Raw genomic sequence first — 23,204 nt, 5'->3', positions numbered from 1 at the left:
GAAGGGGCTGGGGGTGCCTGGATGGGTCCTGCTCCTACAGATTCTCCCACAGCCATAAAATAATGGACTCAGTGGAACCTCAGGAGGTGATCACATCTAATCTTTGGCTGACAGTGGCTCTAATGCCAGTGGTAAATCAGGCCAGTTGTGGATTTGTCTAGAAAAGTCTTGAAAACCTCTGAAAAATGGAATCCATATAAAATCTATGGCACGTTCCCCACCTGGTGCAGAGTTTTTCCATAGTCTGCAGGCTCAATCTGCCCAACTGCTCTGATTTGTTCTTTTAAGGAAGCTGAGAAGAGTTTGGCTTTGACAAACTATTTTACAAGTAGTTGTAGGCTCCTGTAAGGTTTTCTTTGGCTTTTTCTCTGCCAGACTGTGCATGTCTGTACCCTCTCTGTACCCCTTTGTCACCATGGAATCAGCAGGACCTTCTTCAGTTTTACATCTCTCTTAAACTGGAGGAGAACCAAACTGGGTGTGGTTACAGTCTGAGAAAAAAACACTATTTAAATAGCTGATCCAACAGAGGAATTACTCATGAGAATACCTGAAAATATCTGCCTGTATACATTACTTCTTTATACCAGCTGTACTCCTTCTGGTGTTCCTGTCAAGTGTTAACACTAGACACATGAAAAGAGTTGGGAGCTACAGGCTTTTTCATTAATCAGTAATATTAAATTAGTTGGCTAAATATTGCTGTGCTGGCTGGAATTCAAGACAGCCTGAAAAGGATGCAAAACCTGATCTCAGCTTGAATGAAGCTACTGGTCTGAGTTCCCATGAGGGGACGTTTAATGAGGAGGCAAAGCATTTTTGTGGAGGTATTGGCAAATATACTGGGGCAGGAGAATTTTTAGAGCCCTTAGAAAAGCTGTGGTATCTGATTTGGGAATGGTTTGGGGAATATTTCAGGTATCCTTTACTAAGAAAGAGCTTTCTCAGACATGGCAGGATTTTGGGGGTGGTGTCATGGAGAGGCAGGAGCTGGACTCCAGATCTGTGTGGGTCCTTCCAGCTCAGGCTGTTCTCTGGTTCTGTGATTGATTTGCTGTTATTGGGACAGCACTTCTGAAAAGGGCCAGGGGAAAAAAAAAGGTATTTGTCAACCAGATATTCTAGGGAGATGTGTTTTAAATCTTAGTATTTAAAGTGTTTGCCTGTGTTCGAAACAAAGTATTGATTGCCACTGTAATCAAAGAAAGATTTTATTGGTTCTCACAAGTTCTTTCCAAGCAAACAAGGTGAGGGTTAGTGAAATGGCTTTCCATGCCACAGAGTAGGAGTTATAGTTATTGATGTTTCCCAGAGTTATCTGGACTTTGTGTGGGATAAAGGCTCTTCTCAATCAAATTTTATGGCCTGGCTTTATGTGACTAATGATTTTGAAAGAGACAGTTTGAAAATAATATTGTATGTTGCTTACATAACTGCATAGATGTTAATATTTATTACACTTCAGATTTTTAGCAATGGGTCAATGAATATCCCAGAATTGTTTGGCTTGTTTTCATTTCATTTCCTGTTTTCTGGATCACAGAGCTGCATATATTCTGTGCCTCTAAACTAAAATGTAACTCAGTGTTAAGAATGCTTTTCTTTTCAGAGGTCTGCTGGTCATATGTTTGTTACCAGGGTTTACTCAGCTTGGGAATGGTGGAGTGGAATTACCAAACACTGGATCAATTGTTCTCCTTAATCAATAAATCTGACTCTGAACTGGTTTTAGGGTAAAATCATATTTATAGACTGAAGAGCAAAACTGGCCTGTGGTTTACCTGCTAATTGAAATGATGGTGCACAGCAGTGTTTATATTTTGTTGCCTCTTGTTTGTGCTGCTTTTTTCACCTCATGAATTCCGTCCTTGTGTGAAATATCACTGTACATCATGCACAGAGTGTAATTCAGCCCCTTCTCATGTCAGACTTGGGAGCATTAGAGCAAATTATCGTTTTTCTAGGGCTAAGCCACTGAACCACAGTGGTTTGTGTCATTATCTCTATACCTTGGCAAATATGGCCAATCCTTTTGACTCCTGAATAATAATAGATGTTTTAGGAGCAGAATCTTTTTTTTTTTTTTTTTTTGTGATGTATTTCATTGTAAGGAAATAATATTTAAGCAGAAGTCATTTGCCTGAATTCACACTATTGGTTATTGCCTGTGGTGACAGTGCAGGATTGCATTATACTTTATGACTTTTTGTCTTCTTGAATAATGACATTTCTGTTTAACACAAACTGTGCTAGAGCCTCAATCAAGCCTGCTGAGTATGATATGAACTAGAGGGTTAACCAGAAATTCCTCAGAGAGTAGTAAAGCACACACGTTTTACATTCATGGACACTGAACCAGATCAATTTTTTTAATGGTATGGATCTTTTTTGCTTTATTAAATGATAGAGCAGGCCATATATATTCTTGTCATTAATCAATAATGTCTACTGTTTTAATTTTGTGTTATGAAAGGCAAGAAAGCTCATCTGACTTAGGGAATACTAAGTTGACTCAGGTAAATGATTGCCAAGGGATGGCGATTTATTATGAAATCTGGGAAAGATCAGAGTGAATCTTCCCACTCCATCTTTTTTTTTTTTTTTCTTAATCAAGCAGAATCGGATTTGCCAAGTAATGGAAACAAAAAGCCTCCACTTAAGTCAATTATTTCAATCTCAATTAAAAATAATGTTCTTGTCAGACTGTTTTTAATCTAAGTGGTTCTGCTGGTCTGAGCCTGCTGCTTCATGTACTCAACACCTCTATTTCAGTGGTATTAATGATATGAAACTTGGAGTAGATTTAGGTAAATCATAAATCTCTGTAGGATTAGAGTCCCATGTCTTTACATGTAATAAAGTTCTCTGCTGGTACAAGTTAAACTGTAACTCTATCATATGATACAAAATACCATGATAAATTTTATTTTTTTTTTTTTCTTAGCACCAAAGATTGGTGTGGAATTATCCATTATTATTTTATAAATGTATTTTTACTTTGGTAGCAAAGGCAAGGCATATTGTAGAGGTATATTTTAGTTTGATGGATCAGTAATAAAGGTTATGTGTTTGCCATTTTCAGGACTGATTTTTGTTTATCAACCTTCAGGATAATCTTTAGGTTTGTATTTGAGGGATGTGTCATTTACAAGGTCATTAAAGTGGTAGGCATTGGCGCAGGATTACAATAATAAGTAATAATGATTCTAGTAGGGTGTTCAATTGCTGAACTTTTTCATTTTAGTGTGCTTAAGGTAAGAAATAGTAAGGAATAGCAATCCTGTTATTGCATTGCTCAGGAAGCTCCCAGCTCTGTGGAGCAGTAGCTTGGTTGTGACTCTCCTGCCCTCTGGAAGTTCATCCAGACTGAGCCAAAGCTCCCTGACTGTTCCTCCATTGAGGAGCAGAAGCCAAGATGTAGGCAAGGAATGGTGTGCAAGGTGAGAATTGCAGCAGCTCAGTGCAATCAGAGGTGCAGGAAAAGGGAGCACAGTAAATGCAGTTAATGTGCAGAGCAGGTGCTGGTTAAGCCTTAGGTGAGGGATTCAGCCACATTTTCCTTTCAGAGTGGCTCTCCCTGGGCTTTCATGTGAGCTTAAGTGGGCAAATGCACCAATCATCTTCATTTTATGGAGGGGAATATGGCCTGGGCTGTTATTTTGGGCAGTAATGAACCAAAGCCCCTTGGCTTGAGCTGGGGCTCAGCAGAACTCTTGGAGATGACCCTGCTTGGCTGCATCTGCCTTCTTGACTGTACAGACTGGTTTGGTTTGGGTCTCTTTGGTTGTTTGGTTTTTTTTAATCTCAAAACCCAGGATGGGGACCCCATGGGAAGCTGCCCTCAGGGATAAGGGCAGATAATAGAAAAGAGTTGATGGCTTTTAAGAGAAATTTTCTTACAGCATGAGAACTCCTGATTGCCATGTGTGGAGAATCAGGCAGGTTAGGCAGGTGAATAATGTGATGGAGTTAGGAACTCGTAGAGAACTGAAGTGCAATGAGGAATCAGTCCTGGGAAGAGCATAGGGGTGTTGCTAGTATGGCATCAGGACAGGTAAAGCTCATTTGGAGTATGGAATTAGTGAAGGAATTTGAAAAACCAAACAAAGAGCTTCTACAGGGGCATTGGTCAGAAAAGGATGAATTAAGAGAATCTACCCACTCACCCACTCCCAAATAAATAAGACAGGAAATCAAGTGGCCACCAGCATGGAGAAGGCTGGGGGGTTTTTACTCACAGCCACTCTTCCCACATCTCTCTGAGCCTCAAAGCAGGGACTGGACAAACCAAATCCCTCCTGTTCTTGAGGAGGTTGGGCTTGAGACCACCTGAGGAACCTGAACCTTCACAAGTCCATGGGAAAAGAACAAATGTGTCCCAGGGTCCTGAGGGAATTGGCAGATGTAATTGCTAGGACCCTCTCCATGATATTTGAAAAGTTGTGGCAAAGTCCTCAGTGACTGGAGAAAAAAGAATACTTTTTCAAAGGGTAATAAGAAGATTTTCTGTGGTTTGGAGATGCTTGACTTGGAGATTTTGAGGACATACTTTCATTTAAAATAATCAATGCATCCTAAAAGGAAGTTTTGATAGATTTTTTTTTTCCTAGCCTGTCGCTTGAAAATGTTGAGCATGGAATGATGTTTTTCAAGAACTTGAATCTACTCAGAGAGATGAAATGGTTTGTGTTTCACAGCCAAATACCTCAGCCCAGCTCTTGCTGACCAGACCTTTAAAACTTTATTGGTGTTGGAATATTGGGGGTTTGTGCAGCATGAAAGCTTCTTAGAGCACATTATAAATCCATGAGTGTGTATGTGTGCCCTGCATTGTTACCTTGGCTTGTTTCAAAGTGTATTTATAGCAGCATGCATGCAGTGCCCTTTCTAGGAAAGCTCTAATAATATGTGAAAATGTGGTGAATAACTGAAAAGATTATATTTTCTGAGTCTTTTATTACTGCAAAACATAAAAAGGAGCTTTGTGATCCTCCTTATAGCCAATAGTGGGGATAGATGTCTACAGATTATATATATATTTATTAAAATACTTAACTCATCTACTTATAAATCACCATAAAGAGGTAGCAACTTTATGAAAGTAAAATCAATACAAATTGCATATGGCTCTTGGGATAGATTTTATAAACTGGGTGTTTTTCTTGTAGTAACATAAACATCTATGAATATTAAGCCACTTTTTTTGCAATTCAATTTTAATCTTTCAAATATAGAACGGGGACTATTTTCCCCTTACTATGTAATTTCAATTCCCAGTTTTGCTGATGGCATTTATGATCATAACTAGAGATATTAAAAAATAGAGGCACAAAAGTTGCTGAAGTGATTTGCTGAGCAGGCTGCATGTGCATAAGTGAAAGATGCTGAAGTACACTTAGAACTTTAAAAAATGGTCTCCTTGGTCAGTTCTTGTCTAGTGAGGATTATGGAAAATTACTGGATTACAGCAAATATATCTGAGATTGTGACCCTGGCAGAGATTTACTTTGAGTGTGTTTTTTCCGTCATTTGGGACTCCATGAAATATTCAATCCAGAAGTAGTGTAGCAATAGAAGCAATTTAGAAAGTTGTATTTTAAAGCACTTAATTCTAGTAAGAATTTGTCTTGTGGGGTTTCTTCATTTCCTTGCTAATTTTACAGTTTGTTGGTTGTGTGTGCCTGTACATCCAGATCTGTCCCTTGGGAAGGCAATGGATGTGGCCTGGTTGGGGGAGTTGCTTGCAACCAGTATTTTAGGAAATGTTTGAAAAACAGTTATAGAGGAATAATGACAATTTTAATCCCAGCAGAGAAAAGAAATGTCAGGTGTTTGTTGGAAGTCACATTTCAAGGGTGTAAAATGTAGAACACTGATATTGCTGGAATGGAGACTGACTGTGGAGACATTTGATAAACTTCAATGCCGCTTTGCTTCAAGTACAACTTTATTCCTGAAAAATTTGCACTTGTCCAATTTTGCTGAGATTTCTGCAGGGCATTAATTTGCTGGCAAAGTTTCTGCATTTTTAAAATTACCCAATGAATGCAGCTGACATGAATCATGAGGTGAGGAGCCACTGCTCAGAGTGACAATAGGGCTCTGCATCACAGTCAAGAACTGCACACCAGCTGAAGTGACTAGAGTGAAATAATTGCAGAAGATAAAACACAGAGGACTCTAATCCTATTAAAGCATGTCAGTAAATAATAGGTTTTTGTTACTGCTTTAATTTCCAAAATTTCTGAGGTATTTAGTTAAACACTTAGAGGGACTAATTGTAAATGATACATACCCATAGTTACTTTGGTTAATAAAAATGGTAATACCTGTGCAAAACAGAACTGCTTTCCATGCTGTCATGGAATTGCATTGTGGAAAACAGCATAATAAAGCAAGAGGAAAACCCTAGGTGTATGTAATTTCAGATTCAATTTCCTCTGGATTGAGAAATACTGTCTGGGTGTGGGGACCACTTTTAAACTGGTCAGAACTACCTCTCTCTTACTGTACTATTCACTTTGATTGTTAACTCCAAGTGTAAAATTGTACAGGGAATTCTGTAGTTTTCACAAACTGAAATGAGATTTTTAAGCTGATTCTGAAACTATAGTTACTTCTGAGCTTTTCCCTTGTACTTCTCTATAGTGATTATTCGTGGCCTGAGTAGATGAAAACAAATTTAGGGCAGAGAGAGCTGAAATTGTCCTTGGGTACCCTGGAATATCCTGGGTCATACTCAGATCTTGCTGTGCTTCCATTCAGGACTAGAAATGATTTCTGCAGTCAGCATGCATTTTCATCTTTGATATTCATGTTTGAGTTTGAATTAGAGGGAAGAGTCTTAGGAATAATCAGAACCCAATGGTCATATTTATGAATTTACTACTTGTACTTCTTTTTCCTGAATAATTTCCTTAGGAGCTGAGCTCATGTGAGAACACAAACTCACACACTGCTTGTCCAATATGTTCTCAGCACAGAAAATTTAATCTGGAATATCTGCCTGGGTGAAACCTTTTGTATGGCATTTATATTCACTTTATAGGCAGGCTTTTGCTATGTTAACATTGCTACTGTAGCTGAGGGAACATCCTGTTTATTGGTGTTGTTTTTCTGCATTTTTAGGCTGCTGTCTTTTTTTTTTTGGTAGTAAATAGAAATAATGTGTCTCAATATGAGCAGAGCACGTTTTGAACATTTAGCCACCTTCTTACATGGTATCTGGACATCAGTGAGGAACATTATTTAAATCAGCTCCATTTTCTCAGCTGTGGAAAATTCAGTGTGGAAGATGGAGAATAAAAGCAAAAGAACAATGCAGTTAGTAAAATGTGGCTGCATTAAATGATTTACTTGAGAGGCACCAGCTCAGATCTCTACAGAAGTGTTTTGTTGTTTTGTTTTTTTCCTTGCAGGATGAAAATGTAGCACTCAGGAAACATGGATAATTCAGCCATCAAATAAGATAGGAACTCTTAGCAAATGAAACAAACTCCTGCTTTAAAGTCCCATAACAAAGTCAAAATCCTTCTGGACAGATCCCAATAATTCACTTTTCAGCCTGGGAGATGAGAATATAGAATGTTGTGGGCATTTAGAATCATTTTTGGGGGGTTTTATTCTTTGTGTGTGCTGAGATTCTCACTGCTGGCATTCACTGCTCTGCTTCTCAGCTTTTCTTTCTGATCCTGTTCTGCTCATGGGGATTTTACAGACAGCAGCAAACTGCAGCACCATTATATGAGGGATTTTGCAAACAGTGTTCCTTTTTCCCCCATATTGAAAATATGGACAGTTAGAACACGAGTTTTTCATGGTAAAAGCCTGCTTTTAACATCTGCTTTTCAAAATTGTCTGTGGAATTTGTACCTATATTTAGAATAATCCTTGAAACCTTTGAGCCTGCCTGAGTGTTTCATCTTAGGATATTGTGTTCCCCTGTAACATGAGGCAGATGGATTTGAGATTTCTGTTATTCTTTTGGGTTTGTGCACATCTCAACCACAGTCTGGGGTGAAGAGCTGAGAGTGGCCCTTGTCTGTGCACAGAAAGGCCTTGGCACTAGGGAGGGTGTGTGCTGTCACACACACAGAGCCAGCCCAACGTGCTCATGGCGTCAGCAGCTGGGGCAAAACAAGGTCTGGTTTATTTGTGGTAGGATTTTCTGAGGTCTCTCCTAAAGCATCAGCCTAAGTCAAAGGTTGGAAGTAAGGGCAAACAAATAATGTGGATATTATATTTTCAAATACTGAAAATATTCAGTAATTTTACTTTGTGAATGAGAAATGGTATTCTGAGAAAAATTCAACTCTCTAAGATGTGGTAACCACCTCCACCTATCTCTTCATCTCTTTGACATCACCAAAATTTGAATAGAGGCATATTTCAGCCTCCTTTTCTGGGCTATTACTAAATGATCCTCTTATGGGTGTTACTTAAGTATTATAGTTTCAAGTTTTCCTGCTCTATATAATCTATTTTATCTACCACTAGTTAGGTGTTCTGAAGAAAATAATCACAAAACAGGTTTTGTGGTAATTCAGTCAGTCATTTTAGTAGGTGTTATATTATTCTGGAGTGGTGTTTTATTGCTTTTGTTGGGTTTTTTTACTGTCATAGAGCTTACTCAGAGAAATGAGATGATCTCTGATTCTCCTGTTCCCTCCTTGGGTAAATATAACCAGACTCAAAGTGTCTGGAAATGTGAGATCACCAAGGAATCAACCTTGTCTTTCATTTCACTGCTGTTAGTTTCAGGTATCTCCATAATACATTTTTCCTACAGTAAATAAAACTCTTGAACAGTCATGAAGTACGAGACAGAAGACATAAATAAGCAGCAGAGCACATAAATGTCAGGCAGTCCCTCCCTGCAGGAGATGATCTGAGCACAGGGAAATCACCACTTACCCCTGTGGAAGCCCTGAGCTGACTGATGAGTCAGGGTGCCTGTGAGCTGATGGAAATGGCTTGGGAAAGTCACCTGCAAGGCTGCCTTCTATGTAGATTTTTCTGTAATGGTTTATTTAAAATTCACTTGTGAGTTGTACTCCCAGCAGGCTTCACAGAGCTCTCCCTGCCAGCACACACACAAACACTGCAGAGACAAATGTGCACCACACACCTTGCAGGTTATTCTGCACAGGGCCCTTTCTACCTCAGTAACAATTCCTTCTGGAGATTTACTATGCCACAGGAATAGCTTTATGTGAAATCCTGTGAATTTGGAATATTCATGTAAGATAAATTACTTTTAAATTGAATTTCAGGAATGCAATTGATTGTGTTTGCCTGGGAAGAATAAGGAATTATCCACACAGTTATCTATAAGTTAGAAATGCTGCTTCTGCACAAGTAGCAGAATAATTTGGGGATATTTCTGATAAAGGGCAGTATATTTCACATTGCCTTAGATTACTTGAGAAGCAGAAATGCAATGTTTTGGTAAAGTATATTTTCAATCCATCTTCTAAAAGTAAGGTAAAGGTTGAATTTTCAAGTTATTAAAGTAGAAGTATCAACAAGTTTCCATCTTCATCTCTGAGACTTTTCTTCTTAAAAATCTTTGCACATCTTTCAAAGACTTCTTTGTTGCAGGTTGTTGTTTTCTTTCCTAGTCAGCATAGTTTGGAATTTACTGTATTCCTTAGAACATTGCTCCAATGTATGTTATTGACTAGAATTTTCCAATGGTTATGAAAAAAACCCAAAAACAGTCGTAAGACATGAAATTGAATAAGTGGCTTGATTTTATTCTGGCATTCTACATGCTTAGCTGTAAAACCTTTTCTGCATCTGTCAACAGGGAAATCATTCTTGCAAATTATTGAGTGGGAGTAGAAGGCAAAATCCATCCAGGAGAGACAAGAACATTGGAGGGTCCCTTAATCAGCTTTCTAATTTACAGTGAAAATAGATTTTTTATTAGTCAGGAGTAACTTGTAACATAACATGGTGTTACTCACTTGAAAAAATAATTTGGTTTTGATTGGGAAGGAATCAGCCGCTTTCTATATGCTGGGTTAACAATAAATATCTTGCTTATGAAGCAGAAATTTACTTCTTCATCAAGTGAGTGAAGAAAGAAACTCAAATGAACACAATAAACAAGATTTTCTGAAAAAAGGCAACACAGTTGGATTTGATTTGAAAAGAGGAATAGCAGGCATATGCCATGTGTCATTACAGGAGAGAACTGGCGACAGTATTATTCATTATGTGGTTTCAGAGTGCCCTAAATTGGAGAATAAGATTATTGGAAGTGGTTGATTTCCCCAGATTACTGCTTAATAGTGACTAAAGGGCCCACATTACTCATATTTGCAAAGAAAATAGTGCCAAAAAGCAGCAGTGGTTGACTGGAATGAAATGTGGAGCCCTCAGGGTTTTAGCTTGAGATGCAGCTTAATTGTGTGTCTCTTGTTTAATACAAATGGCCCCGAGTCTCTGAGGCTGCTGTGCTCTCAGCACTGGCAAATTGATCCAGCACTTTCCAAACTATTTACTGGGGATTTTTTCTTCACTGCTTTCTAAACAAATTATTATAATGACTTGACAAACCCAAGTAGGTTTCCCTATTTCTGGCTGTTTGTTGTTACCAAATTCCTTCATCTTCCTGCCAGCTTTTGTTTCTTTCCTTTATCTGCTTAAACTTCTGTAAAGCCATGGTTGGAAAAGGGTTAGGGCCTGATGTCATCACTGCAACTTTGCTTCTGCACTTCTGGAAAAACAGGGAAAAATATCCCAGCTGGGATTAGGGTGTGTTTGCTGTCCTACTGGTGATGCATTGCCTCTTGATCATGAAATCTAAGTGTGGTCAATTATTTTTAACTAAAGTAATTCACATTTTCAAGCAGATTTGCTAAAGTACTTTTAGGAAGTGGTTGTGCTGTGAAGTTTCTTATACTTTTAGGGGCATATATTGCTCTACTTGGACAATGTTTTGCTAAATTGGTTGTGGAGTGTGACCGTGTTCATGGGGGTCTGAGGAAGAGGGAAGAGATGAGGATCTGACTCCATGTTTCAGAAGGCTTGATTTATTATTTTATGATATATATTATATTAAAACTGTACTCAAAGAACAGAAGAAAGGATTTCATCAGAAGACTGGCTAAGAATAGAAAAAGAAAGAATGAATAACAAAGGCTTGTGGCTCGGACAGAGAGTCTGAGCCAGCTGGGCTGTGATTGGCCATGAATTAGAAACAACCACATGAGCCCAATCCCAGATGCACCTGTTGCATTCCACAGCAGCAGATAACCATTGGTAACATTTTGTTCCTGAGGCCTCTCAGCTTCTCAGGAGGAAAAATCTTAAAGAAAAGATTTTTCAGAAAATATCATGGCTATCACAGAGCATTCTTGAAGAAAAGCTAAATTAGAAACAGGAAATTTTCACAAATTTAACCCCCCCCCCCCCCCCAAAAAAAAAAGTTCTATTTCTTTCACAGTATTTACAATTTCTCTGCCAGATACTATGAAACTAAGTGAAAATACTACATTGCTGTGAAATACAATGATTTTGTTGTGTGAGGGTGCTGGGCTGATGTGCAGAGGAATGAGCTGGAGTTCAGTGCTGTGTTGAATTCCACAGGACTTCTGTGATTCTATTCCCAGGTGATGAAAGGGAAATGAAAGTACTTTATTTTTGCCTAGTGAAAATGTCAGGTCTAAGTAGGCAAGACTTTTACATAGAAATATCTTGGGAAAGAACCTAAGAATTTATCTTTTCCATCTGCTTTAATTAGCCAGACCTGGAACTGAAGCATTGAAATTTTCTATTACAAACAGGGAGATGAGCAAAGGAGGAAATTATTCCTGCATTGTGATCCTGATTTCTACCTTTCATGCAATATCTCATATATTTGAATCATGTTTAAAAGAAGCTCCAGATTGTGGAAATAATGTTTCCAGGTTTTGAAGTTAGAGGGATTGCTGAAGTATTTGAGTCAACATGTTGACTCAGGAATACCTAGAATTAACTGCTAAAATCTGTATATATTAACAAACTAAACCCAAGATTTTAAACATATTCAAAATAAATGGAACTGTTCACCTGATCCCTGAGTAGCACATCTTGTATACTGATGTTGTTGCTGTGTTCTTCAAAGAGAAAATTACTGAGAAGGATTTTCAATTGTTATTTTTTCCATTAGCTTAAAAGATTAAATTGCTGCCTTACAATGTTCAACAAAATTTCCAATGAATGTTTATAATTCTCTAGATCAGAGTTTTTTCTAATATTTTTGAGAGACATTGCTCCCTGAACTCAGCCACTTACATAAATGAAGTTATTTGTTATGTTGTATTAATTTTAAATTTCTCCTTTTCAAAAATTACATTTGCAGCTGATATTTCTGCAGTGCAATAAAATGGTAACTGTGCAAGAAGGAACATAATCCTGGAGAATCCTTCAAGTGTTGTGCAAGAGATAGAATGGCTTAATATCAGTAGGGGTGTACGATTTGATGTGAACATTTTTAATGTATAGGAGAAATTCAAGATGCAGAGTGAAATTGCTTGAGTTCATTTTAAAATGAGAAGTCAAAGTTTGGATATAAAGAAATTCTAGGAGGAAAACTGTATACAAAGCTACAAATTACATTTGAATATCTGAAGGATTAGTTAAAGCAAACATGCATGATCATGAAATAAGCTTTTATTGATCAGCTCTTAGGTGATGAAAGCTCCATTCCATTGCTCTGTGTAAAACCCCACTGAACAGATCATTTTCCTTCCACTTCCATGTGGAATTAATGTTTTTCAAGGTTATGTTTTTCTCCCTGTACAGTTTAATATTGTTCTTCCACCCTTTGGGCAAAGAAAGGACATCTTTGGTTATGTTTTTTCCTAAATGAAAGAATGCTTTCAGTGTATCAGGATTACAGGAGAACAGGTGGGGAAGCCTTGGAACAGGGGCTGGGTTTGGTCTCACAGACCTCGAGGGGTTCCTGGCCTGGCTGCAGGGCATGTCCAGGAGGTGACAATTGCTGTCCTGTCCTGGCCCCACAGGTCAGACCCACACATTTTAGGGCCAGAGCAGCCTGAGCCAGACTCCTCTGGCCCTGAAATCTCAGGCTCTGCCTCCTCCTTCCAGTCCTTCCTTCCACTGGCTCTGGGACCTTGCGCTGCTCCCCGTGCCCAGCAGTATCTGCTGCTCTGCATGGAGGCATTCCCAGGCATGCACAAAGGGTATTTATCTCTTCATATGTTTTATCTCTTCATATGATTTATCTCTTCATATGAAGTGTGGTTTTCCATTGCAATGGTTCAGTAAGGACAAGGGGCCTTGTTGCTTTTTATTCTCTCTGAAGCATCAAAGCACAGAGCCAGCCAGAAACAGGGGAGTGTGAAAAGAGCTCTGGTGTCTGGCTGCTGTGTTAGGAGCAGCTGACCAAATACAGGAAAGGAATTTTTATTGTATTTTATTTTTCCCCCTCAGATCACCTGGGACCTCTCTCTTTGGGTCTTGTCTGCAGCAAAGAAAACAATTTGAGTATCATATAATGATCTCCCTGCCTTTTGGGAGTGATATTTGTTACTTGCCCTGCTCTGGTATCTGCCTTTTTACTTCCACCTCTACTCCTGCCCTCTGGAAAGGCTGTTAGGACTGATTTAATGGCATTTAATGGTGTTCTGGATGTCAGACCAGATGGTTTGGATCTGTCAGTCCTGGGTTTCTGTGGAAGCTGAGGGCAGGTGTTCCAAACCTGACGGTGCTGGTTAGTTATGTCACCAATAGCACTTACAGGCTTTGTGCCTCAAAACTCCCATCAGAAAAGCCTGGATATTATTTAGCAGCCTCAGACATTGTACATATTAATTAGAAGTTTAATTAAAATACTCATGTCAAGAAAACATACTATTTGCATTTGATCTTGCACATATGAGAGGAAGATTGGAGCTCAGATCAGATAATTATTACTCTCCAAATATTGCATGTTTTTTGTTGAGTGATTACATGCCACTAATCTTTTCCTTGCACAGTTGTTGTCTCACCTTTGTAATATTCCCATCACTTTTTTTCCTGGCCAATGGATGTGGTGCTTTAGCCATTCCACTTTCTGCAAGCCTCATGCTGCCAATGTTCACATCTCTTAATGCTGTGTCCCAAAATGCAGAGTGTGTGAGGGATTGCTAATTGAAATCACTGTATATATTCCATTGAAATTACTGTATATATTCCATTGAAATTACTGTATTTATTCCATTGAAATTATTGTGTTTATTCCATTGAAATTGCTGTATTTATTCCATTGAAATTATTGTATTTATTCCATTGAAATTGCTGAATTTATTCCTCTGTCAGGAGAAGTACCAATGCAGGGTAGCAGTGTGTCTCAGGGCTGGAGAGGGTGGAATTCACATGCACAATAGCAGCAATCCACTTTGTGCTGCAGACAATAAGAGACAGCACTTTGCTGGCAGCAATGACTTTCATGTCTGCTCTGTTGTGTGAAGGCAGAGCCTAAGGCACTCAGATAACACATATTAATAGGGACAAAACTTCCAGGGTTCTGGGAGTCAATATTCACCACTTCCATGTTAATCCATCCCCTTTGATTGTGGGATATAAAACCAAATGGAGAAGTGTCTGCTCCTCTGCAGAGGGAATGGTCTAAAGTAGAACTGACTACAGCAAATGGGCAAAGCAGCAGGGCTGTGAGCATGGAGCTGGGCAAGGGGGGGAAATTCATGGCACCTGCACCTCTGGGAATTATTGGAAAACCCCAGTTGTGTGTGTCTCTGGAAAGAATCTGTATTTTCCCTGTGCTTTTCACGAAAGAACAGGTAATCTGGATTTCAGGTCCACAGTAGGAGGTTTCTGCTGAGGGCTTGCACAACCTTTCCTTGCACAACATTCTCAGTGCTTGCTTATTCTGTTGGCTGAAAACAAAACCCTTTCCAAAAGCTTGAAACTTGCATTCTTTGCCTAAATGAAATGTGTCCTTCTCATTGCTGTGGAGGTTTATCAGTGATCCCTTCATAGTAGGAACAATCTGGCTTTGCCATAACAGCAGACACACCTGGTAGAGCTTTGCTTTCACACCACAGAGCTCTGCTGTTCTGTGATCAGAGCAGCTGCAAGCTAAACTCATCATTTAATGCCATTAACAGCAGTTTGTGCCAATAAAAACTTCTTGTGAGCTTCACTCTTCCCAAGAACACAGCATCCACTGGTATGTTCCTGTTCCCAGACTCATCAGAGCATGGGAATGGTGCTTTTTATGGCAGGGCACAGAACAGGGACCAGGGAAAGGAGAGCAGCTCAAGCTGCTCAAGCAGTTTTGCTCCAGCACATGGATTTTGTGCCAAAGAATGAAATAGGGTCCTAATGATGTTTAGTTGAGCTCTAATAATGATCTAAATGTAACCTGCTGTATTGCTTTGGGTGTTTTATTAGCTGAAGGACAGCTCAAATCTAATAGTTTCAAGGTATGTGATATTGCATAATCAAAGATACAGTGTGAAGCAGTGTTTGTTTGCAGGGCTTTGGGTTTGGTGCAGAGTTATGCCCACTGACAGTAACAATTTACTAAAATTTTTGGGAATATATTGTAGCAACATGGAGTATCTGTGTGTAATGCCCTTGTACATAAAATATGTGGGGTTTCTATAAGAAATCTCTTGGATATGTTTTGAAAGAGGCATTGTCTGTTCTCTAGAAAATAATTTTGTTCATTTCAAAGAGCATGTGAAGTACTTCAAATGAAAGGATTTTAGATAATCTTTTAAGATGCAATGAGAAATCTGATGAAAAACCATGGGAAATTTGGAAGTAAAATATTGTTCTGTGGTCTGCATTTTAGCATGAAAAGCACAAGCCTGTAGTGTGTATGTTTGTAGCTCTGCTTTGCCTGACTTCTCCTCCAGTGGCAAAACCTTAAAACCCTGCAATAATTTTATCCCATTTTCTACTCACTTCACTACCAAACGACAAGGATTTTAATTAGACCTCCTCCACAAGCTGCATGGGAGCATCAGCAGTGCCTGCTCATGAAATGAAAAAGGAGGTGAAGCAAAAAGATGCTCGAGTGTGGGGCACGTGGTATTGGGGTTGACAGTGGTAACTTATTTAGCAGCAAAGAGGCTTTCTCTTCAAACCCTGAATTACTGCTCAGCTCTGGGCTCTGTGTCAGGCACAGGTTGCATTAGAATATCAGAAATGCTCTGGCTTTCCCTTGGAAGTTTCTGTCTAGCAGTATTTTGGCTAGCACAAAAATTACATGTAAAATGTGTTGTTTTCCTTCCTCCTGGTTTTTCTCATTCAGGTTGCAATAAGAGATTTTGCCATTTAGAGAAATGTTATAAATGTGGCATTCACAAATCTGGACATCATAGGGTAGCATGAATTTTCAGTCTTTTCAGAGGAAACAATCAAGTTCTAAAAATGATTTAAAGTTTTCGACTATGAATGAAACTGGTTAAATTACATTGAAATGCCCAGATCTAGTGTGAAGTTGTAGCAAATAGAACAAGAACTGCCATCATTACAGCTCTGAAATATTTCATACCAGTCTATTGGGCCTCATTTTGGAATTCACTAATTTGATATTCAAATTCTGTTTGATGTTGCTCCGGCAGCATCCCTACCTAAATTAGCAGTAAATTATAACCTAATAGACCCATCTTCCACCCACACTTTGATTTGTCAGAAACTAGTAAAAATTAGTCATTTATTATTTAGCAAACTATTATTGTGTGTTTCCTCTGATCTGTAAGCAAAATTTCACGGCATTTAAAAAGTTTAGGAAACGGCAGTGGAGGTTGACATGAAATCATCACTTCCCAACAACAGCTGCATAAATGTATGAAGCTAAGCAGGGTTTTAAAACTTAGTTTTTGCAGCAGTGGCTCTCAATTGTCAGCGTCCGGCTGGCTCCAGCACTGCTGGCAGCACGAGGGGCCCTTCTCCCAGAGCTGCCTTCGGGATAGCGCCTGAGGCAGTGCCCGGCTTGCGGCTGTGGGCACACCTTGGGCAGGACCGAGTCTGGTAAAGGCTGCAGCCAGCGGAAAGAAGACGGCGGACTCCAACTGTGGCTTAATCCGGGCTTTAATGAAACCCGGAGGGACCGACAGGAGGAGCCGGGGGGCGGGAGGGGCTGACAGCAAGTTTTAAGGGGTAGGGAGAACAAGGGCGGTGCCGGGCATTGGGCCAATGGGGGTGCAGTGGGGAGTGGGGTCCAAGGGATTGACACGTGGGCAGCACCAACGGGAACCATTCTGGGGAGGGGCCCCGGCTCCTCAGCCAACCATCGAACTCCCCTGCTGGAACATTCTAGCAGTAAGGGCGGGCAGTGAGAGTGATTGGCGGGGTACTGGGGAGGGGCCCCGGCTCCTCAGCCAACCATCGAACTCCCCTGCTGGAACATTCTAGCAGTAAGGGCGGGCAGTGAGAGTGATTGGCGGGGTACCGGGGAGGGGTCAGAAGAAAAGATCCAAGGGTTTCCAGGGAAACCAGGGCGGAGTTTAGGGGATACATTGTTGGCTGGGGTGGAGCCAGGGAGACAGACAGCTCCAAAGGCGGGAAGGGAGAACTGGGGCAGAACCATTTTCAGACAGGAGGGGATTGGAACAAACCAACCTAAGAACTTAACAAAACACACTGCAACAATTTTTCATTTTATTCTTTCCCTTGGTGAGGATGAAATGGCCTGTTTTTCCTGCTGAGCAGGCTGTGTCCCTGCTGCCTTCCTTGGGAGGAAGGACACTCATGCAGTGGGGTGCATTTCTCTGCTGCTCTGCCTTTCCACACAGGGCTTGGTGTCTGTTCAGCTGAGCAAAACCTGTGGTCATTATGGAAAGCAGAACTTTCCAGTGTCTGCTTCTTTAATCCATTTATAAATTTATTTTTTTTAATTAGACTTACTTTTCTATTTCTGGAATGGTCAAAACTTTAAAAATGCATTTTGCTTCTTTCTTCCTCACTGCCTCCCCTAAATCAGGCAGGTGTTGTGTCACTTGTTCCCTGCAGGGCACAAGGGATCACATTCCCCTCTTGGTTCCACTGGATTGATCTCAGGAGCCTTAGCTCGAGTCTTCTCCCCAGATTAAAGTTATTAAAATTCATTTAGCTCATGTTTCCTCAGAAAGTAACAGGCTAAGATGCCCCTCAAACTTGCTGAAGTTTTTCTCCCCATCAGATATTGCAATCTAATAATAAGCCAAGAACTCGTAGTTCTTGCAAGACATTTCACACACCCCCTTCCCAAGATAAATATTGTGTGGGCAGTGTAATATTCCATTGCAGTTCCTAAGTTCTGTCTTCTTGGAGCAGCAGGGCAGAGGTGTCAAAGGACTTTATTTCAAGCATTATTTGCTTTTATTGGAGCAGGCAAACCAATGAATTAATGTAGCTGTTGAAAGGAGCTGTGGTTTCATTTGTGGCAGTTTGTTCCCCGTGTCTAATTTTCTCCCAGACCCTAAACAGCCCCTGCCTTGCCTTCATGTGTGTAGGATGAGTGACATTGTTGACCCTGCTTTAATCCTGGAGTTTCAGGTACCTCATGGTAAATTAAGAAAAACTTTCACCTGAGACAAAAGGTTTGCAGCCCTCAGTTTGATTGTCCAAAATAACTGATGCAGGGAGCAGTCAGCTATCTCCTCTCTGTCTTGTTTGTTTGTTTGTTTTTGTGTTTTGTTTGTTTGTTTGTTTTTAATGTCACCCATTTTATTGGCAAACAAAGAATGAGTCCAGGCTTTGGGGCTGGATGCAAGGAGATATCAAGGATTGGTTAATGGATGTGAGTTGAGAATTGTTACAGGAAGGCAGAGACCCCGAGGTCAGAAGGGGGTAGAGGCTGAATGTTTTGCTGATTTCATTGCTGTGGTTCACATTATGGCTGTCTCCTGTCTCTGGAGGAGCATTTCCCAGGCTCTGGAATTTCTGTGGTAGCCTGTACACTTCATCCCACCTCCTGGAGAGGTTTAGATTAGTGTGGTCTGCTGCAAGCCATTCCTGGAGGAATACACAGGTGAACACTTGGTGACTTGGAGCAGGGAAGGGACATTTTTGTGATTTGTTTTGTGCTCAGTCCTCAGTTCTACAGTGGTTTGTTAATGCCTCTAAGTGCAGATAAAGCTGCAGCACAGAAATAATAGAAATAATTGAAATTTTGTGTCTGTAATTACTGGTGTTGAATACACCAACTGAAGGTTGGGGGTCAGTTTCCATAGTGTTCCTTCTTTTTTTGATGCTTGAATGCTGGAGTTTAGGAATGGCAGCCTGCCTGTCTTTAAGATGGTCTGGGCTTCATGGTGCACATTAAAGATTACAGCTCTCTCACCTGGCTGTGTCCCACTGTGCTCCCAGAATCCACCTCTGAACCCCAGAAACCATGACCTGCTTACCCTGGGGCCTGGAAGCCTCACTGACACAAATTTGAGTTTTGGGTATTTAAGATGCCTGCAGGGGACGGGGAAGTGTTTAAAGCGAACAGAGAGGAAGTTTTTAGGGTTGTTTTTTGGGGTTTTTTTCCACCTGACATTGCAGTAACCCCCTGATGTCTGTATAGGAAAACACCTTAATATTTGTACACAGATGCTCGCAGGGCACACCCACAGATGTGTCTTAGATCCACCTCAAGCTGTGGGGTGGTTTTCCAGCATTCCCCAGCCATTGTTCACAGCCAGAAACAGCCTCCTCCTGTTGCCTGCTCCTACAAGCTCCTGCACATGCAGTTTTTTGAAGCTGAGCTGAATGGACTCTGTTTGACATCTGTTGCTAATGCTGCAATCAAATCGATTGCTACCCTTTGTGCCAGTCTTTCACAAAAGTTTCGTTTTCTGGTTGTTTGTTTTTGAGTTTGGGGTTTTTTTTTTTTTTTGTTAGTTTGTTTGTGCCTTAGGTTGTTTGTTTTGGTTTTGTTTAATTTTGGTTGTTTGGGGTTTTTGTTGGTTTTGTGTTTGTTGGATTTGTTTCTTTATTTTTTTTCTTTCATCTATTTCTCAAAATAAACCTCAGAAAACCAAACCTGTTCTTGAGAGGAATTTTATGCTATTGGTAGTTATAGCTATATTAAATTTCCTTATTTGATTTGTCTTTCTTTTTTTTTGAAATTAGTCAATATAGTCAACTTAGTATGAGTTCACATATTCTATAGCAGTGCAAAGGACTGACTAATTGTAATATGATAAAAAGGCAGAAATTTTGCTGATACTTATTAAAAATCAGCTGGAAGTAGGACTGCTTTGAATGTGTGATAAATGGGTTTTAGTTTTGCATATTGCTAGTAAATAAGAAATTATTTAAAAATCACCCTTTTCAAGATTAAATGTTTTCTCTTTTGAGTATTTAATTAAGACGTTTTCCCCTTTGAAACCCATTTAGTGCTGAGCTGTTTCTGTGAAACTGGACCCAAATCCTTAAGATTTATTTGCCTTTAACAGACTGGGGGCTTTAGTTAGCAAAATCTAGCCTTTTCAATCTAAACTTAAACTTCATTTTCTATTGTATAGATTTATCAGTTGGCAAAGCACATGGTGTGCAGCAGTAAAGAGAACTTGCGTGCTCTGCTAGTGAACAGCCAAGGGATGTTATTTTCTTCAGTGTATTTGTTCCTAATTTCGTGGCCAAAGACCACATGAAAAAAAAAAACAAAAAACAAAACAACAAACTGCTTTTTAGGCAAGAGGAAAAAGTGTACTTGTTCACCAGAGGAAATGTCAGAAATTGAGCTTGAAGGAGGGGGATGAAATATGTGGGAGTGGGAGAGGAAGAGAGGAATGTCTTGAGTTGGTGGTGACAGGGAATGATGGGAATCAGTTTCAGAAATCACCTTCTTAGTGTACATATATATTTTATACATATATATATATATATATATTTATAACTGTAAATGAACCTTTTCAGCCTCTACCGAAACTGATTTAGAACCATGAATAGGATATATTTCTAAATCAGGAACTGTACCAATTGTGGCTGCCATAAGGACCTTGGATTGGACCCTGCAGCCCTCAGGTGCACTCAGTAATTATTATCCAACTGTTGTGAAGGGAGAGAGGAACTTTGAGAGGTGTAAAGCTGCTCTGAGTTCTAGGAAAATACATCCATAGGTGAAGAATGCAAGAATTCTGCTTGCCCCAAAGCATTTGTAGCTACATTCTTCTCAGCTGCCATATCTCCCCACTCTGAGCTCCTGAATCAAGGACTTGGTCTTTCCTTCTCTGGGAGTGATTGCCTGGTGTCACTGTGCAAGTCTCTCTTCATTTCCAGTCTAGAAAGATTTGCTGATTGCTGGGAATTCTTTGATCACTTCTTCAAACAACTGATCATAATAATTATAATGTCCTTATTTAACGAGGCAGCACTCCTCTAAGGACTAAGCAAATATTATTTATGGCTCAAGTGATTCAGGTACAGAGAAGTTTAAATCATCATGTAGTACCCAGGGGAGGGCTGCACTATTTCTGTCTCAGGTGTCTGAGAAAATATATGAGTGCTTGCATCCTATAATCTTGCATCCCAAGATTTGCTTAGTAGATCTGATGCTCCTCAAATTATACAACTTTTTATGCATAAATATGAGGACATGGCATAGATCTTTGCTGTGATGGAGTAAACAGTTCCTCCAAGATTTACTGCAAAGTATTCACATATTTTTCAGTCCATAATCTTTTATACTTTTTGGCTCTACTCTTCCTTCTTCCTCTCTTCAGAAAAAAACAAAAACCATCCAAAGTTTTATCAAGTTTGTATAAGTACAATAGTTTTTACAAGGCCTTAGTTCTGCATACATCCTGTTTTGGTTAGGAATAGGAACAAAAAACCCAAACTTTCCTAATTACAGCTTCTTAACTCAAGTGCCTCTGCAGTACAAAGCCCTTAGAGTGATAGGGTTACAGGAGAAGCATTGTCTTTGACAAGAAATGGCTCATTTTGCTCAAAAGTGGATTAAGCCCTGCAGAAGGTTTGTGCTGTTGACCTGTTACAACACTGGGCAGGCTGCCCCTGGAGCAGCAAAGGGCAGGTTGCTCTTTCTTGGGTGATTTTCACACCAGGATGTTTGAATTAACCTATTGTACAGCTTCAGAGTGCTGCTCCTCCCGAGCCTTGGCTCCCCTGTGGCATTGCACAATGGAGCTACATTCAAATCAACACTGGGGGTGGGTGGGGGCATGGAAAATCTGCAAATAAATGCTCTAATTGTGATTACTATTTAGAATATTGAATAACAGCAAAGTTATGTTAAGGTTAGTCAAGTGCCTTTATTTATTTAATTTCATTTTTGCTCCTCCAAACCCCATTTCTCTGAGATCTCCTGGAGGGCCTGTGTGGTGATGCTGGGCAGGACATTGGTGCCAGTGTCTGCAGGGTCCCTGTGTGCCAGACAAGGACAACATTTGCAAGCAGAATTCTTTAACAAAGCAGCTGTTGTGTTCTCAGAGTGCCCAGCCAGGCCAGCCCTGCTCTCTTCCCTCCCTGAGAGCTTCTCCAGCCATGGGATTGTGTGTGAGCCTGTGGAGTCCTGACTGCCCTTCTGTACATGATCCATAAGGGCAAAGGTCCTTAGAAATGTCCCCATCATCCTGGACTATTCTCTGCTCTGTTAACCTGTGTCCTCCCCCTCCTGTCACACCATGGTGCTTTTCTTTGCACCACACAGCTCTCCCACACCACTGTCCCTTTCCCTTGCATATGAACCTTGTTTTCTCTTTTCCTCATTGTGCCTGAATTCCTTGGTACAAAGGGTGGAACTTGATATCTTTCTTTCTTATGTCTGTCTCTGCATCAGGCACCATGGAATATGACAGGAATTTATACCAGGGACTGATTGTGTTCATTTCAAATAGAAGTGACCTATGGGAAAAAGGATTTATTGAAAGGTAATGACATTTGCTGCTAGTTCAGAACTGGAGGGAGCTACAGGGTCACTCACTTCAGTGGAAGGGGCAAAAGGTTTAAAATGGATGAAGTAGATTAAGACCATCATGTTCAGATACCTGTTTTTCCACTTGAAGCATGGAAAATTCTAGTTAAAAGGACTGGGGAAAAAAAACCCAAACAAAACCACCAAAGGCACAGCCAGAAGGGTAGAATGTAGAACAATATCTTTGAAACTGCTAAATGAAAGTAAAATGGGGATGGCAAATCTTACAAAAAAAACATTCTGCTATGTTTACTAGCAACCAAGTAAATAAATCACTTACTGCTCTCATTTTTAAGTGCAAAAACAGTACTGAAGATACTTTCTTGGTCTCTTG

The 23,204-nt window shown here is 40.0% G+C and overlaps 1 protein-coding gene across 32 annotated transcripts in view; it reads left to right on the top strand.

Annotated features, from left to right (window-relative positions):
* Positions 1 to 23,204, top strand: part of RBFOX1 (RNA binding fox-1 homolog 1) — a 1,203,461-nt gene that overhangs the window by 724,004 nt on the left and 456,253 nt on the right. The gene's annotated exons all lie outside the window — the stretch shown is intronic.

Source organism: Agelaius tricolor, unplaced genomic scaffold (genome assembly GCF_023055355.1).
Source record: "Agelaius tricolor isolate 1412-34295 unplaced genomic scaffold, bAgeTri1.0.p SCAF_19, whole genome shotgun sequence".
Classification (NCBI taxonomy): Eukaryota; Metazoa; Chordata; class Aves; order Passeriformes; family Icteridae; genus Agelaius; species Agelaius tricolor.
Note: the sequence above shows the minus strand (reverse complement) of the source record. Positions and strands in the feature narration are given on the sequence as shown.